Source organism: Oncorhynchus nerka, linkage group LG6 (assembly GCF_034236695.1).
Source record: "Oncorhynchus nerka isolate Pitt River linkage group LG6, Oner_Uvic_2.0, whole genome shotgun sequence".
Classification (NCBI taxonomy): Eukaryota; Metazoa; Chordata; class Actinopteri; order Salmoniformes; family Salmonidae; genus Oncorhynchus; species Oncorhynchus nerka.
Window position 1 is genome coordinate 57,223,924 of NC_088401.1, and position 16,474 is coordinate 57,240,397.

Genomic DNA, 16,474 nt, shown 5'->3' on the forward strand with positions numbered 1-16,474 from the left:
GACTGCTTAGCTCTATTCTGTTTCTTTTTGTCTTTTTTACTGGTAGACCAGCTGTAATTCTGCAGATAGATTGTGGCTTCTATCAATGTAATTGTCCGTATCATGCCCAATCCCCCATATATTTTTTGGTAAATATATATTTTATTTTCCTTTATTATTTTCCCATAACCCTAACATCCCTCCCTAATTGGAGTTCACTAATGGACAACAATACAGCTTATACATAATAAATACATTTTAAGGACAAGGTACCTTTTACATTACCGGAAATTATATTTTCTTTTTTGTCCCACTTTTCAGCTCCCCTCAACCCCTCCCATCTAGCTCTGAAGCCGTCCAGTTTTGACTTCTACTTCCATATATTTATTAACTGTGCTGTGATAATTCACAAAAGTTCTGAACATTTCTATTCCCATCATTTCTACAAATGGTAGATTAAGAGTATTATTATATTATTGATCAAATTACTTTGGCTTCTCAAGTCACCCAGAAGTGCTATTTGCAGAGTTTGCGTTAGGTAAATGTTGTGATTTTCCAGCAATTCCTGAACCTGCGACAAAAAACAAGCTACGTATGGGCAGTACCAAAACAAGTGATCTAATGATTCTGTCTCTTCGCAGCAAAATCTGCAGAGCTAGGATGGTTGTATCCCTCATATACATAACGTTCTATTGGTTGCAAGGATTTTGTTTTCTCATTTAAATAGAAAATGTCAATGTTTTGAATCCGGCGCTGTTTTGTATATCAGTTGTGCAATGGAATCGGCACATCGAAATCTCCCAATTACTTTGTAACCTGTATGGCTCAGGTGTCAATTTGTTGGTCCTAAAATGGAACTGGTATACTTTTTTAAATGTATTTATTTTTTAAATCAAATTTTGGTCTTTAATACAGACGCGTTCCTTTTAGCTTCTCCCACTCTCCTCCTCCAGTTTTTGCGGTAATGCTGCAATCAGTTTTAGAGCAGACATTTACATATAGTTTTGTTAGCTGCATGTGTGGTGTGGTGGGAAAAGTACCCAATTGTCATACTTGAGTAAAAGTAAGGATACATAAATAGAAAAGTCACCCAGTGAAATACTACTTGAGTAAAACTGAAAGTATTTGGTTTTAAATATGTAATTGCTAAAAACATACTTAAGTATGAAAAGTAAAACTATAAATCATTTCACATTCCTTATATAAAGCAAACCAGATGGCACAATATTCTTGTTTTTTTATTTAGTGATAGTCAGGGGCACACTCCAACACTTGGACATCATTTACAAACAAATCATTTGTGTTTCGTGAGTCCGCCAGATCAAAGGCAGTAGGGATGGAAAGTATTCAGTCCCCTTGATTTATGTGAATAAAGTATATATATATTTAAATTATACATTTGCAAAAATATCAAAACAACTGTTTTTGCTTTGGTATTATGGGGTAATGTGTGTAGATTGAGGATTTTATTTATTTAATATACATTTACATTTAAGTCATTTAAGTCAAGTAATATATTTTAAGTCAAGTAATATATTTTAGAATAAGGCTGTAATGTAGCACAATGTTGAAAAGGGGAAGGGGTCTGAATACTTTCCGAATGCAATGTATAAGCTGATTTCAATATAATTCCAATGCAAGAACCTTCCCAAAATATTGTCTCCTCGCTGATTTCAACTGCCCCCTTAGTCACTTTATCCTGGCACCGGGTCTGTATTGCCCAAGAATGGTTGAAAAATCACAACATTAACTTGAAATTAACCCTACAAATAGCACTATTGGGAGATTTGGAAATACATCGTCTATCAATCAACAATATAATACTCTTCTCAAAAATATTTTCTGATGCTGTCTGGTCAAAAATAGTATGACATTGTTGCAGCCCAAAGCATAGCATTGAATGCAAGGAAAGCCAATGAGTATTTGGCCTCCCTTGATATTTTTAAAATAATAATAGCTAATCAGCATTGAGCTAAGCTGAGTGATGTCAGCTGTGAATGGTCCTGGGGCACCAATCGAAGCCAGTTTGGATTTGGCTTTAGACCAATGACTTCACACCAGAATCTAAATGTCATTGACAGAAAATTGCTGCATCTCATTTTGTTGTTGTCCTCCGGTGGCTGGCTAGTTAAGACTGTCCCTTCCTAAATGAGCCATGGATGGAGAGGGATTTGGACTTGTGGTTTTACCTAATTCTCCGTACTGGCCAATGATTATAACAGCGATTCTGATCCTACCATTAACTCATACATTGTTGTGCCTCTGGCCTGAGAGGATAGAAGTTCAATATGTACCTAGATGTTGTATGTTAATGTTAACTAGCTGGCCTGGCTCATCGTTGCCCATGAAAGGAAGTTTGGCTACCTAGCAAGCATTTTAGCCAGGTAGCCAAGGACAACAAACATGGTCATAGACCATTTAGACAACATGAAAGAGGAGAATGCCATTAACGTTTCTCTACATGCATGGTGAGTCGACACGTTTTTTCTACTTGCACGCACACACACATACACACATGCACACAGAAATCTGTACAATGGAAAGCCACATATTTAGTTTACATTGATTGGACTAAATAGTTTTTGGTATCTTTTAGTTGTCACTATTAGACTAAGCATAGGTGATTAGATGATGTTGAATTTGAAATGGTGCTGGAATAGTGGAGGCAGTTCCTGCTTTCTTTGCGACTTGCGGTAACTCCGTGGTTCTAAATCAATAGTTGTTTAGTAGTCGGAAACATTAACTTGATTGACCATGCTGCAGGTCATGTAACTGCTTGTGACATGCAATATATTTTGTAGACTTCACCGGACAGATGTTGCTCTCCGGTTTTGTAATGAAACAAATGTGTTGTTGAATATATTCTGCCACAGATACTTCTTATTGTATTGGCCTTAGGCCTATATATCATGGTGTAAAGGAATATGAACTAACATGTTATAGAGAAAACAAGGCAATAATCACAACACAGGGTGTAAAATGGTTTTGGGTGGGGGCTTGGCTTCCCTGGTGATTTGACCCACACACCGCTACTGTGGTCTGCAGAGATAGGTGGGATGGACTGAGAGAAACTGAGGGTTGGTGATCTACTGTAGTTATGGCTGGGACTACTGTGGAAAAGATGACTATGTATGTATAGAATGGGCACCGGTTTTGCAGTTTATGAAATGTATGATTGAATTTGCCTGTTAACTAATGCCACACACACAGAGAGCCCCACAGTGGAGGTGTCATAATACCCATAAAACCTAGCGGTCAAACAGGAAAATGTAGAAACACTTAAAGTAAGGGTCGTGTTTTGTGCAGGTTTACTCTGGCGTGAAGTTTCGAAAACTGTCTAAATTTCTCTAGGACAAGGTGACCTTTTTATCAATATATTTGGCTCTATTTTCTTTCAGATTCGAAAATGCTAATTAGTATCAAAGTAGACATGCAAGACTATAAATCCCTGCAATCTCCTGCACATCATCTCTAGCTGACACCTTTGCCAACAGATCTGGTTTCAATTTAAACCTTTCACAAGACCATTCACAGAATTGTCAATGTAATTTCTTTCCTAATTAATCCTTTACTAAATTTAGCTAACATTAGTTAGTTAATCCAGAGATTCTTACCTTTGCCTCGATTAGCATTTAATTTTGCGGGTGGGAAATACAGGCGCATATATTGATTAAAGTCACCTTGTCCTAGAGAGATTTACACGGTTATCAAAATGTCATGCCAGAGTAAGGCTACACGAACACAGTCCTTATTTTACGTGTTTCTAAAATCTCCTAAGGGAAAAATGAATGGTAGAAAAATGATTGGAACCATTTCCCTGTTTGACCACTAGGTTTTATGGGTATTAGGACTCATACTGTGGTACTCTATACGCACACACACATTGTACACACACACGGGCTCGGGGGACAACAGGAGGGTTTTGGGTCTTCGAAGAGTCTTCACTTCAGTGTAGAATGTATGTTTACAAATCTCAGGAAGTTGATCAGAAGTTCTGTACATTTTAGCATCTGAGGATTGCTGTTCTGCTACAGATACATTCCAACACAGATCCAAACATGCTAACTTCTAGCTTGTTAGCCCCGGCCTACTAATTGCTAGCTTGTTAGCACCGACCCGCTAACTATCTGACTCTCCGTGTCCCCAGCCAGCCCAACCACTCAATGGACCCATATGTTCACTTGGCTACGCATGCCTCTCTCTAATATCAATATGCCTCATCCATTACTGTCCTGGTTAGCGATTACTGTCTTATTTCACTGTAGAGCCTCTAGCCCTGCTCAATATGCCTTAACCAACCATGTTGTTCCACCTCATACATATGCGATGACATCACCAGGTTTAAATGTCTCTAGAGAATATATCTCTCTCATCATTACTCAATGCCTAGGTTTACCTCCGATGTACTCACATCCTACCTTACCTTTGTCTGTACACTATGCCTTGAATCTATGCTATTGTTCCCAGAAACCTGCTCCTTTTACTCTCTGTTCCGAACGTGCTAGACGGACAGTTCGTATAGCCTTTAGCTGTACCCTTATACTACTTCTACTCTGTTCCTCTGGTGATGTAGAGGTTAATCCAGGTCCTGCAGTGCCTAGCTCCACTCCCCATTTGTTAATTCTGTAACTGTAAAAGCCTTGGTTTCATGCATGTTAACATTAGAAGCCTGTGGCCTCCCGGATGGCGCAGTGGTTAAGGGCGCTGTACTGCAGCGCCAGCTGTGCCATCAGAGACTCTGGGTTCGCGCCCAGGCTCTGTCGTAACCAGCCGCGACCGGGAGGTCCGTGGGGCGACGCACAATTTAGCCTAGCGTCGCCCGGGTTAGGGAGGGGTTGGCCAGTAGGGATGTCTTTGTCTCATCGTGCACCAGCGACTCCTGTGGCGGGCCGGGCGCAGTGCGCGCTAACCAAGGTTGCCATGTGCACAGTGTTTCTTCCGACACATTGGTGTGTGCGCGCTGTGTTAAGAAGCAGTGTGGGTTGTGTATCGGAGGACTCATGACTTTCAACCTTCGTCTCTCCCGAGTTGTAGCGATGAGACAAGATAGTAGCTACGAAATTGGGGAGAAATTAATATATATATATATATATATAAAAAAATATAAAAAAAACATTAGAAGCCTACTCCCTAAGTTTGTTTTACTCACTGTAGTAGCACACTCTGCCAAACCGGATGTGTTAGCCGTGTCTGAATCCTGGCTTAGGAAAACCATCAAAAACCTTGAAATCTCTATCCCTAACTATAAAATTTTCCGTCAAGATAGAACTGCCAAAGGGGGCGGTGTTGCAATCTACTGCAAAGATAGCCTGCAGAGTTCTGTCTTACTATCCAGGTCTGTACCCAAACAATTCGAGCTTCTACTTCTAAAAATTCACCTTTCCAGAAACAAGTCTCTGACTGTTGCCACTTGCTATAGACCACCCTCTGCCCCCAGCTGTGCCCTCCATCTATCTTCTGAGCTCGTGCTACTAGGTGAGCTAAACTGGGACATGCTTAACACCCCGGCCATCCTACAATCTAAGCTTGATGCCCTAAATCTCACACAAATTATCAATGAACCTACCAGGTGAAACCCCAAATCCGTAAACACGAACACCCTCATAGATATCATCCTAACTAACTCGCCCTCCAAATACACCTCTGCTGTTTTCAATCAAGATCTCAGCGATCACTGCCTCATTGCCTGCATCCGTAATGGGTCTGCGACCAAACAACCACCACTCATCACTGTCAAACGCTCCCTAAAACACTTCTGCGAGCAGGCCTTTCTAATCAACCTGGCCGGGGTATCCTGGAATGACATTGACCTCATCCTGTCAGTAGAGGAAGCCTGGTTATTCTTTAAAAGTGCCTTCCTCACCATCTTAAATAAGCATGCCCCATTAAAAAAATGTAGAACTAGGAATAGATATAGTCCTTGGTTCCCTCCAGACCTGTCTGCCCTTGACCAGCACAAAAACATCCTGTGGCTTTCTGCATTAGCATCGAATAGCCCCCGTGATATGCAACTTTTCAGGGAAGTTAGGAACAAATATACACAGGCAGTTAGGAAAGCTAAGGCTAGCTTTTTTCAAACAGAAATTTGCATCCTGTAGTACAAACTCAAAAAAGTTCTGGGACACTATAATGTCCATGGAGAATAAGAGCACCTCCTCCCAGATGCCCACTGCTCTGAGGCTAGGTAACACTGTTACCACCGATAAATCCACTATAATTGAGAATTTCAATAAGCATTTCTCCTGGCTACCCTTATCCCGGTCAACTGCCCGGCACCTCCGCAGCAACCCGCCAAAGCCCCCCACCATTTCTCCTTCACCCAAACCCAGATAGCTGATGTTCTGAAAGAGCTGCAAAATCTGGATCCATACAAATCAGCCGCACTAGACAATCTGGACCCTCTCTTTCTAAAATAATCTGCCGAAATTGTTGCAACCCCTATTACTAGCTTGTTCAACCTCTCTTTCATATTGTCTGAGATTCCCAAAGATTGGCAAGCTGCCGCGATCATCCCCCTCTTCAAAGGTGGAGACACTCTAGACCCAAACTGCTACAGACCTATATCTATCCTACCCTGTCTTTCTAAGGTCTTCGAAAGCCATGTTAACAAACAGATTACCGACCATTTCGAATCCCACCGTACCTTCTCCGCTATGCAATCTGGTTTTAGAGCTGGTCATGGGTCCTAAACGACATCATAACCGCCATCGATAAGAGACATTACCGTGCAGCCGTATTCATCGACCTGGCCAAGGCTTTCCACTCTGTCAATCACCACATTCTTATTGGCAGACTCGACAGCCTTGGTTTCTCAAATGATTGCCTCGCCTAGTTTACCAACTACTTCTCTGCTAGAGTTCAGTGTGTCAAATCGGAGGGCCTGTTGTCCGGACCTCTGGCAGTCTCTATGGGGGTGCCACAGGGTTCAATTCTTGGGCCGACTCTCTTCACTGTATACATCACTGATGTCGCTCTTGCTGCTGGTGATTCTCTGATCCACCTCTACGCAGACGACACCATTCTGTATACATCTGGCCCCTCTTTGGACACTGTTAACAAACCTCCAGACAAGCTTCAATGCCATACAACTCTCCTTCTATGACCTCCAACTGCTCTTAAATGCAAGTTAAACTAAATGCATGCTATTCAATCGATCACTGGCCGCACCTGCCTGCCCGTCCAGCATCACTACTCTGGACGGCTCTGACTTAGAATATGTGGACAACTACAAATACCTAGGAGTCTGGTTAGACTGTAAACTCTCCTTACAGACGCATCTCCAATCCAAAATTAAATCTAGAATCGGTTTCCTATTTCACAACAAAGCATCCTTCACTCATGCTGCCAAACATACCCTAGTAAAACTGACTATCCTACCGATCCTTGACTTCGGCAATGTCATCTTTAAAATAGCCTCCAACACTCTACACAAGAAATTGGAAGCAGTCTATCACAGTGCCATTCGTTTTGTCACCAAAGTCCCATACACTACCCACCACTGCAAGCTGTACGTTCTCGTTGGTTGACATTCGCTTCATACTCGTCGCCAAACCCACTGGCTACAGGTTATCTACAAGTCTCTGCTAGGTAAAGCCCCGCCTTATCTCAGCTCACTGGTCACCATAGCAGCACCCACTCGTAGCACGCGCTCCCGCAGGTATATCTCACTGGTCACCCCCAAAGCCAATTCCTCCTTTCGTCGCCTTTCCTTCCAGTTCTCTGCTGCCAATAACTAGAACGAACTGCAAAAATCACTGAAGCTGGAGACTCATATCTCCCTCACTAGCTTTAAGCACCAGCTGTCAGAGCAGCTCACAGATCATTGCACCTGTACATAGCCCATCTGTAAACAGCCCATCCAACTACCTCATCACCATACTGTATTTATTTATTTATCTTGCTCCTTTGCACCCCAGTATCTCTACTTGCACATTCATCTTCTGCACATCTACCATTCCAGTGTCTAATTGCAATATTGTAATTACTTCGCCACCATGGCCTATTTATTGCCTTACCTCCCTTATCTTACCTTATTTGCACTCACTGTTTATAGACTTTTTTTTCTTCTTTTTTTTCTACTGTATTATTGACTCTATGTTTTGTTTATTCCATGTGTAAATCTGTGTTGTTGTATGTGTCTAATTGCTATGCTTTATCTTGGCCAGATAGCAGTTGCAAATGAGAACTTGTTCTCAACTAGCCTACCTAGTTATATAAAGGTAAAATAAAATATAAAAAATAGCTTGTGCGCAATTGAGGAAACTGTAATGACTGAAAGGGTCTACAGTGTATAGTATTCTACAGTATACTACAAACTTAAATAGGTACATAAAGTACATAAATACTACACGATCGAGGGACACTACAGTGTTGAGTATAGTATTATATAGTAAGCACTATAGTATTTAAAAGTAAACTGTAGTATTTCTATGTATGTTGAGCCAGTTCTCATCTCTGACATCTCAACTACTATTTTTGAATGTTTTATTGAAAAGCTTATAGCCTTAATAATGCTTTTTCTGTGTCGTTTTAATTACTGGCCATTACATTTTGCTGCAGTCATATTAAATGCAAACATACTTTCTAACACTCTGACAATATTGTCAAAGAAACCAGACTCAATTAAAAAGAGACAGCCATTGCAACATTCATTTCTGTGGACAAATGAATGACTCTACGTTACTCACAGTTCAGAAGAATCTCCCCAGCTACTCTTAGAAAACTGCTCCTCTCTCTTCCCTCAACTCTTCTTTCAATCATTATATAGGAAGGAGAGAGATCAGTCATAAGTACACAGATACAAAACATAAACAAGATCTGTATGGTCAACAAATCATGAACAGGAGGGAACGAGACAGTTACTTTATTATCAAGATGAAAGGTAAACAAGGTATGCTAGGATTAGGTAATAGTGCCTGTGGGTGTGTGAGTAAGTGAACGAGAGTGGATGAAGTGATCACATTAGTTTTTGTACCCACTGTCACAGTGGTTTATCCGCGTCATACACATGTAATGCCTTCCCGGTTCAGACGACTTTGTTGTTAAGTGAAAAACAAACCATGGAAAGAAGAGGGGGGAGAACAATACCATCGGGGGAAAGGACGTTGACATCAGGTTATGCTGTTATTTATTACTTCAAATTTTATTTGTCAAATGTGCCGAATACAACAGGTATAGTAGACCTTACATTGAAATGCTTACTTACAAGCCCTTAACCAACAATGCTTTAAGAAGTTAAGAAAAAAACTAAAATAAGTGTTCAGTAAAAAATAGTTAAGTAGAAAATAAAAGTAACAAATAATGAAACAGCAGCAGTAAAATAACAATAGGGAGACTATACACATGGGGTGCCGGTACAGAGTCCATGTGGAGACTATACACATGGGGTGCCGGTACAGAGTCAATGTGGAGACTATACACATGGGGTGCCGGTACAGAGTCAATGTGGAGACTATACACATGGGGTGCCGGTACAGAGTCAATGTGGAGGCTATACACATGGGGTGCCGGTACAGAGTCAATGTGGAGACTATACACATGGGGTGCCGGTACAGAGTCAATGTGGAGACTATACACATGGGGTGCCGGTACAGAGTCAATGTGGAGACTATACACATGGGGTGCCGGTACAGAGTCAATGTGGAGACTATACACATGGGGTGCCGGTACAGAGTCAATGTGGAGACTATACACATGGGGTGCCGGTACAGAGTCAATGTGGAGACTATATACAGGGGGTACCGGTACAGAGTCAATGTGGAGGCTATATACAGGGGGTGCCGGTACAGAGTCAATGTGGAGGCTATATACAGGGGGTGCCGGTACAGAGTCAATGTGGAGGCTATATACAGGGGGTGCCGGTACAGAGTCAATGTGGAGGCTATATACAGGGGGTGCCGGTACAGAGTCAATGTGGAGGCTATATACAGGGGGTACCGGTACAGAGTCAATGTGGAGGCTATATACAGGGGGTGCCGGTACAGAGTCAATGTGGAGACTATACACATGGGGTGCCGGTACAGAGTCAATGTGGAGACTATACACATGGGGTGCCGGTACAGAGTCAATGTGTGGGGGCACCAGTTAGTAGAGGTATTTGAGGTAATATGTACATCTACAGTTGAAGTCGGAAGTTTACATACACCTTATCCAAATACATTTAAACTCAGTTTTTCACAATTTTTCATACTTAATCCTAGTAAAAATTCCTTGTCTTAGGTCAGTTAGGATCACCACTTTATTTTAAGAAAGAAATGTCATAATAATTGTAGAGAGAATGATTTATTTCAGCTTTTATTTCTTTCATTACATTCCAAAGTGGGTCAGAAGTTTACGTACACTCAATTAGTATTTGGTAGCATTGCCTTTAAATTGTTTAACTTGGATCAAACGTTTCGGGTAGCCTTCCACAAGCTTCCCACAATAAGTTGGCCTGCTTTTAATCAGGGCAAGGTGTCAGGGCAAGGTGTCTGGTAACATGACCGAATACAAACAGTGCAGCTATTCCCTCCGCAAGGCTATCAAACAAGCTAAGCGTCAGTACAGAGACAAAGTAGAATCTCAATTCAACGGCTCAGACACAAGAGGCATGTGGCAGGGCCTACAGTCAATCACGGACTACAAGAAGAAATCCAGCCCAGTCACGGACCAGGATGTCTTGCTCCCAGGCAGACTAAATAACTTTTTTGCCCGCTTTGAGGACAATACAGTGCCACTGACACGGCCTGCAACGAAAACATGCGGTCTCTCCTTCACTGCAGCCGAGGTGAGTAAGACATTTAAACGTGTTAACCCTCGCAAGGCTGCAGGCCCAGACGGCATCCCCAGCCGCGCCCTCAGAGCATGCGCAGACCAGCTGGCCGGTGTGTTTACGGACATATTCAATCATTCCCTATACCAGTCTGCTGTTCCCACATGCTTCAAGAGGGCCACCATTGTTCCTGTTCCCAAGAAAGCGAAGGTAACTGAGCTAAACGACTACCGCCCCGTAGCACTCACTTCCGACATCATGAAGTGCTTTGAGAGACTAGTCAAGGACCATATCACCACCCTACCTGACACCCTAGACCCACTCCAATTTGCTTACCGCCCAAATAGGTCCACAGACGATGCAATCTCAACCACACTGCACACTGCCCTAACCCATCTGGACAAGAGGAATACCTATGTGAGAATGCTGTTCATCGACTACAGCTCGGCATTCAACACCATAGTACCCTCTAAGCTCGTCATCAAGCTCGAGACCCTGGGTCTCGACCCCGCCCTGTGCAACTGGGTACTGGACTTCCTGACGGGCCGCCCCCAGGTGGTGAGGGTAGGCAACAACATCTCCTCCCCGCTGATCCTCAACACTGGGGCCCCACAAGGGTGCGTTCTGAGCCCTCTCCTGTACTCCCTGTTCACCCACGACTGCGTGGCCACGCACGCCTCCAACTCAATCATCAAGTTTGCGGACGACACAACAGTGGTAGGCTTGATTACCAACAACGATGAGACGGCCTACAGGGAGGAGGTGAGGGCCCTCGGAGTGTGGTGTCAGGAAAAATAACCTCACACTCAACGTCAACAAAACTAAGGAGATGATTGTGGACTTCAGGAAACAGCAGAGGGAACACCCCCCTATCCACATCGATGGAACAGTAGTGGAGAGGGTAGCAAGTTTTAAGTTCCTCGGCATACACATCACAGACAAACTGAACTGGTCCACTCACACAGACAGCATCGTGAAGAAGGCGCAGCAGCGCCTCTTCAACCTCAGGAGGCTGAAGAAATTTGGCTTGTCACCAAAAGCACTCACAAACTTCTACAGATGCACAATCGAGAGCATCCTGGCGGGCTGTATCACCGCCTGGTACAGCAACTGCTCCGCCCTCAACCGCAAGGCTCTCCAGAGGGTAGTGAGGTCTGCACAACGCATCACCGGGGGCAAACTACCTGCCCTCCAGGACACCTACACCACCCGATGTTACAGGAAGGCCATAAAGATCATCAAGGACATCAACCACCCGAGCCACTGCCTGTTCACCCCGCTATCATCCAGAAGGCGAGGTCAGTACAGGTGCATCAAAGCTGGGACCGAGAGACTGAAAAACAGCTTCTATCTCAAGGCCATCAGACTGTTAAACAGCCACCACTAACATTGAGTGGCCACTGCCAACACACTGACACTGACTCAACTCCAGCCACTTTAATAATGGGAATTGATGGGAAATTATGTAAATATATCACTAGCCACTTTAAACAAGGCTACCTTATATAATGTTACTTACCCTACATTATTCATCTCATGTGCATAAGTATATACTGTACCCTATATCATCGACTGCATCCTTATGTAATACATGTATCACTAGCCACTTTAACTATGCCACTTTGTTTACATACTCATCTCATATGTATATACTGTACTCGATACCATCTACTGTATCTTGCCTATGCTGCTCTGTACCATCACTCATTCATATATCCTTATGTACATATTCTTTATCCCCTTACACTGTGTATAAGACAGTAGTTTTGGAATTGTTAGTTAGATTACTTGTTGGTTATTACTGCATTGTCGGAACTAGAAGCACAAGCATTTCGCTACACTCGCATTAACATCTGCTAACCATGTGTATGTGACAAATAAAATTTGATTTGATTTGATTTGAATTTTGGCTCATTCCTCCCGACAGAGCTGGCGTAACTGAGTCAGGTTTGTAGGCCTCCTTGCTCACACACACTTTTTCAGTTCTGCCCACACATTTTCTATAGGATTGAAATCAGGGCTTTGTGATTGCCACTCCAATACCGTGACTTTGTTGTCCTTAAGCCATTTTGCCACAACTTTGGAAGTATGCTTGGGGTCATTGTCCATTTGGGAGACCCATTTGCGATCAAGCTTTAACTTCCTGTCTGATGTCTTGAGATGTTGCTTCAATATATCCACATAATTTTCCCTCCTCATGATGGCGTCTATTTTGTGAAGTGCACCCTCCTGCAGCAAATCATCCCCACAACATGCTGCTGCCACCCCCGTGCTTCACGGTTGGGATGGTGTTCTTCGGCTTGCAGGCATCCCCCTTTTTACCTCCTAACATAACGATGGTCATTATGGCTAAACAGTTATTTTTTTTGTTTCATCAGACCAGAGCACATTTCTCCAAAAAGTACAATCTTTGTCCCCATGTGCAGTTGCAAACCGTAGTCTGGCTTTTTTATGGCGGTTTTGGAGCAGTGGCTTCTTCCTTGCTGAGCGGCCTTTCAGGTTATGTCGATATAGGACTCATTTTACTGTGGATATAGATACTTTGGACCTGTTTCCTCCAGCATCTTCACAAGGTCCTTTGCTGTTGTTCTGGGATTGATTTGCACTTTTCGCACCAAGGTACATTCATCTCTAGGAGACAGAACACATCTTCTTCTTGAGCGGTATGACGGCTGCGTGGTCCCATGGTGTTTATACTTGGGTACTGTTGTTTGTACAGATGAACGTGGTACCTTCAGGCATTTGGAAATTACTCCCAAGGATGAACCAGGTTTTGGCTAATTTCTTATGTTTTTTTCCATGATGTCAAGCAAAGAGGCACTGAGTTTGAAAGTAGGCCTTGAAATACATCCACAGGTCCACCTCCAATTGACTCAAATAATGTCAGTTAGCTTATCGGAAGCTTCTAAAGGCATGACCTCATTTTCTGGAATTTTCCAAGCTGTTTCAAGGCAGTCAACTTAGTGTACAGTGGGGCAAAACAGTATTTAGTCAGCCACCAATTGTGCAAGTTCTCCCACTTAAAACGATGAGAGAGGCCTGTAATTTTCATATGTACACTTCAACTATGACAGACAAAATGAGAAAAAAAAATCCAGAAAATCACATTTTAATGAATTTATTTGCAAATTATGGTGGAAAATAAGTATTTGGTCAATAACAAAAGTTTATCTCAATACTTTGTTATATACCCTTTGTTGGCAATGACAGAGGTCAAACATTTTCTGTAAGTCTTCACAAGGTTTTCACACACTGTTGCTGGTATTTTGGCCCATTCCTCCATGCAGATCTCTAGAGCAGTGATGTTTTGGGGCTGTTGCTGGGCAACATGGACTTTCAACTCCCTCTAAAGATTTTCTATGGGGTTGAGATCTGGAGACTGAAATAATCTGTCTGTAAACAATTGTTGAAAAAATGACTTGTGTCATGCACAAAGTAGATGTCCTAACCGACTTGCCAACACTATAGTTTGTTAACAAGAATTTTGTGGAGTTGTTGAAAAACGAGTTTTAATGACTCCAACCTAAGTGTATGTAGACTTCCGGCTTCAACTGTAGCTAGAGTTAAAGTGACTATACATAGATAGCAGCAGTGTAAAAGAGGGTTCTGGGTAGCCGTTTGATTAGCTGTTAATTAGCCCTTTGACTAGCTGTCTTATGGTTTGGGGGTAGAAGCTGTTAAGAAGCCTTTTGGACCTCGACTCGGCGCTCATGGTACCACTTGCCGTGCAGTAGCAGCGAGAACAGTCTATGACTAGGTTGGCTGGAGTCTTTGACAATTTTAGGGCCTTCCTCTGACACCGCCTGGTATAGAGGTCCTGGATGGCAGGAAGCTTGGCCCCAGTGATATACTGGGCCGTACACACTACCCTCTGTCGTGCCTTGTGGTTGGAGACTGAGCATTTGCCATACCAGGCAGTGATGCAACCAGTCAAAATGCTCTCGATGGTGCAGCTGTAGAACCTACTTTTGATCTGCCTGTACTTTTAAAGACATGGTGTTTACACTACACTTTTCACAGTACTCACACTGTGAAAAACACGACCATATTACTCTAACAGTCCTGTGGAGGACCAGCGTACCCTTAATCGACCAGAGATGCTACTCGGGCAGCATTTTGGTTTTGAGCTCTGTCGCACACCGGGTGGGACTGATTGTATGGGGGCTGTTCCTGACCCATGGGCCTCATTTGACCAGAGCATAGTTTCACAACAGGGAAGGTGAGGAACGGTAACTTCTCAATAGGGGGGGGTGCAGTGACATTAATAAAAATGCCTCTAAGATACAGTGAGCAACAGTTACAGCACATTCTAAGTGAAATAGTCTTGGATGACTAGAACATATCTTTGTCCTAAGGGTGCTACAGGGAACTCATGTCAGCGGAAACTTTTTTTCATGCTATAAACTCATGACAGTACTTTTCTATATCCTAAGTCATGAATGGACCACTGGACCACTGCAGGGACAACAATCCTGGACAACAATCTGCAGGGAGAGGCTCACCGGAGCTGTCGTATGTACGCCGGCAGACCAATCGACAGCTAACCATCAGTCATGGTTGAATATATCATGGGTGCACCTAATAAATTGTCCGGTGAGTGTATTTCAACCCTGTGCAGCTTATTGCTATTTAGTCAGTTTTCTCCTCTGAGATCTCAAAGACTCTCTTGAATAGTACATAGCCTAAATAATGCTTTTCTGTGTTGACTGATGACTGGCAATTGCATTTTACTGCAGTCATATTAAATCCTTACACCCCGACCAAATTGCGCAATAAACCACATGCAATAAAAACAAGACAAGTGTCCCATTGCAACATTCGTTTCTGTGGAAAAATGAACCACCCTACATTACTCAAGTATAACGTAAGTGTGTAGCAACCCAAAGGTTGTGCTAATTAGCAAGTAGCTAACCCTAGGTTTTGGCCTTTCTAGGGAGTTTTTCCTAGCCACCGTACTTCTACACCTGCATTGCTTGCTGTTTGGGGTTTTAGGCTGGGTTTCTGTACAGCACTTTGAGATATCAGCTGGTTTAAGAAGGGCTTTATAAATACATTTGATTTGATATACTAAATGGAGTACCTTGGATTTACATAAAGAATGATATGAAATGCTCTGAGACCATGTTGGGTACGCTGAGAAAGTGTAATGGCATTTTACTACCAGTACCCACTTTACATGGGGTAGGGGATAGTGTGCATGTGTGTATGAGTAAGTGAACGAGAGTGGATGAAGTGATGAGTTTTGCGTGAGTTTCTGTTGCCACTGTGTCATATATTGAGTGACAAATGGACAGTGGTGGAAAATGTACCCAATTGTCATACTTGAGTAAAAGTGAAGATACCTTAATACAAAATGACTGAAGTGAAAGTCAATCAGTAAAATGCAACTTGATTATAAGTCTAAAAGTATTTGGTTTTAAATATACTTAAGTATCAAAAGTGAATGTATAAATCATTTCACATTCTTTATATTAGACATTTGTAAGTCGCTCTGGATAAGAGCGTCTGCTAAATGACTTAAATGTAAATGTAAATAACAGATGACACAATTGTTTAAAAATGTTAAATGTACGAATGGCCAGGGGCATACTCCAGCACTTAGACATCATTTACAAATGAAGCATTTGTGTTTAGTGAATCATCCAGATCAGAGGCAGTAGGGATGACCAGGGATGTTCTCTTGATAATTATGTGAATTAGACAATTTTCCTGTCCTGCTATGCATTTAAAATGTAACGAGTACTT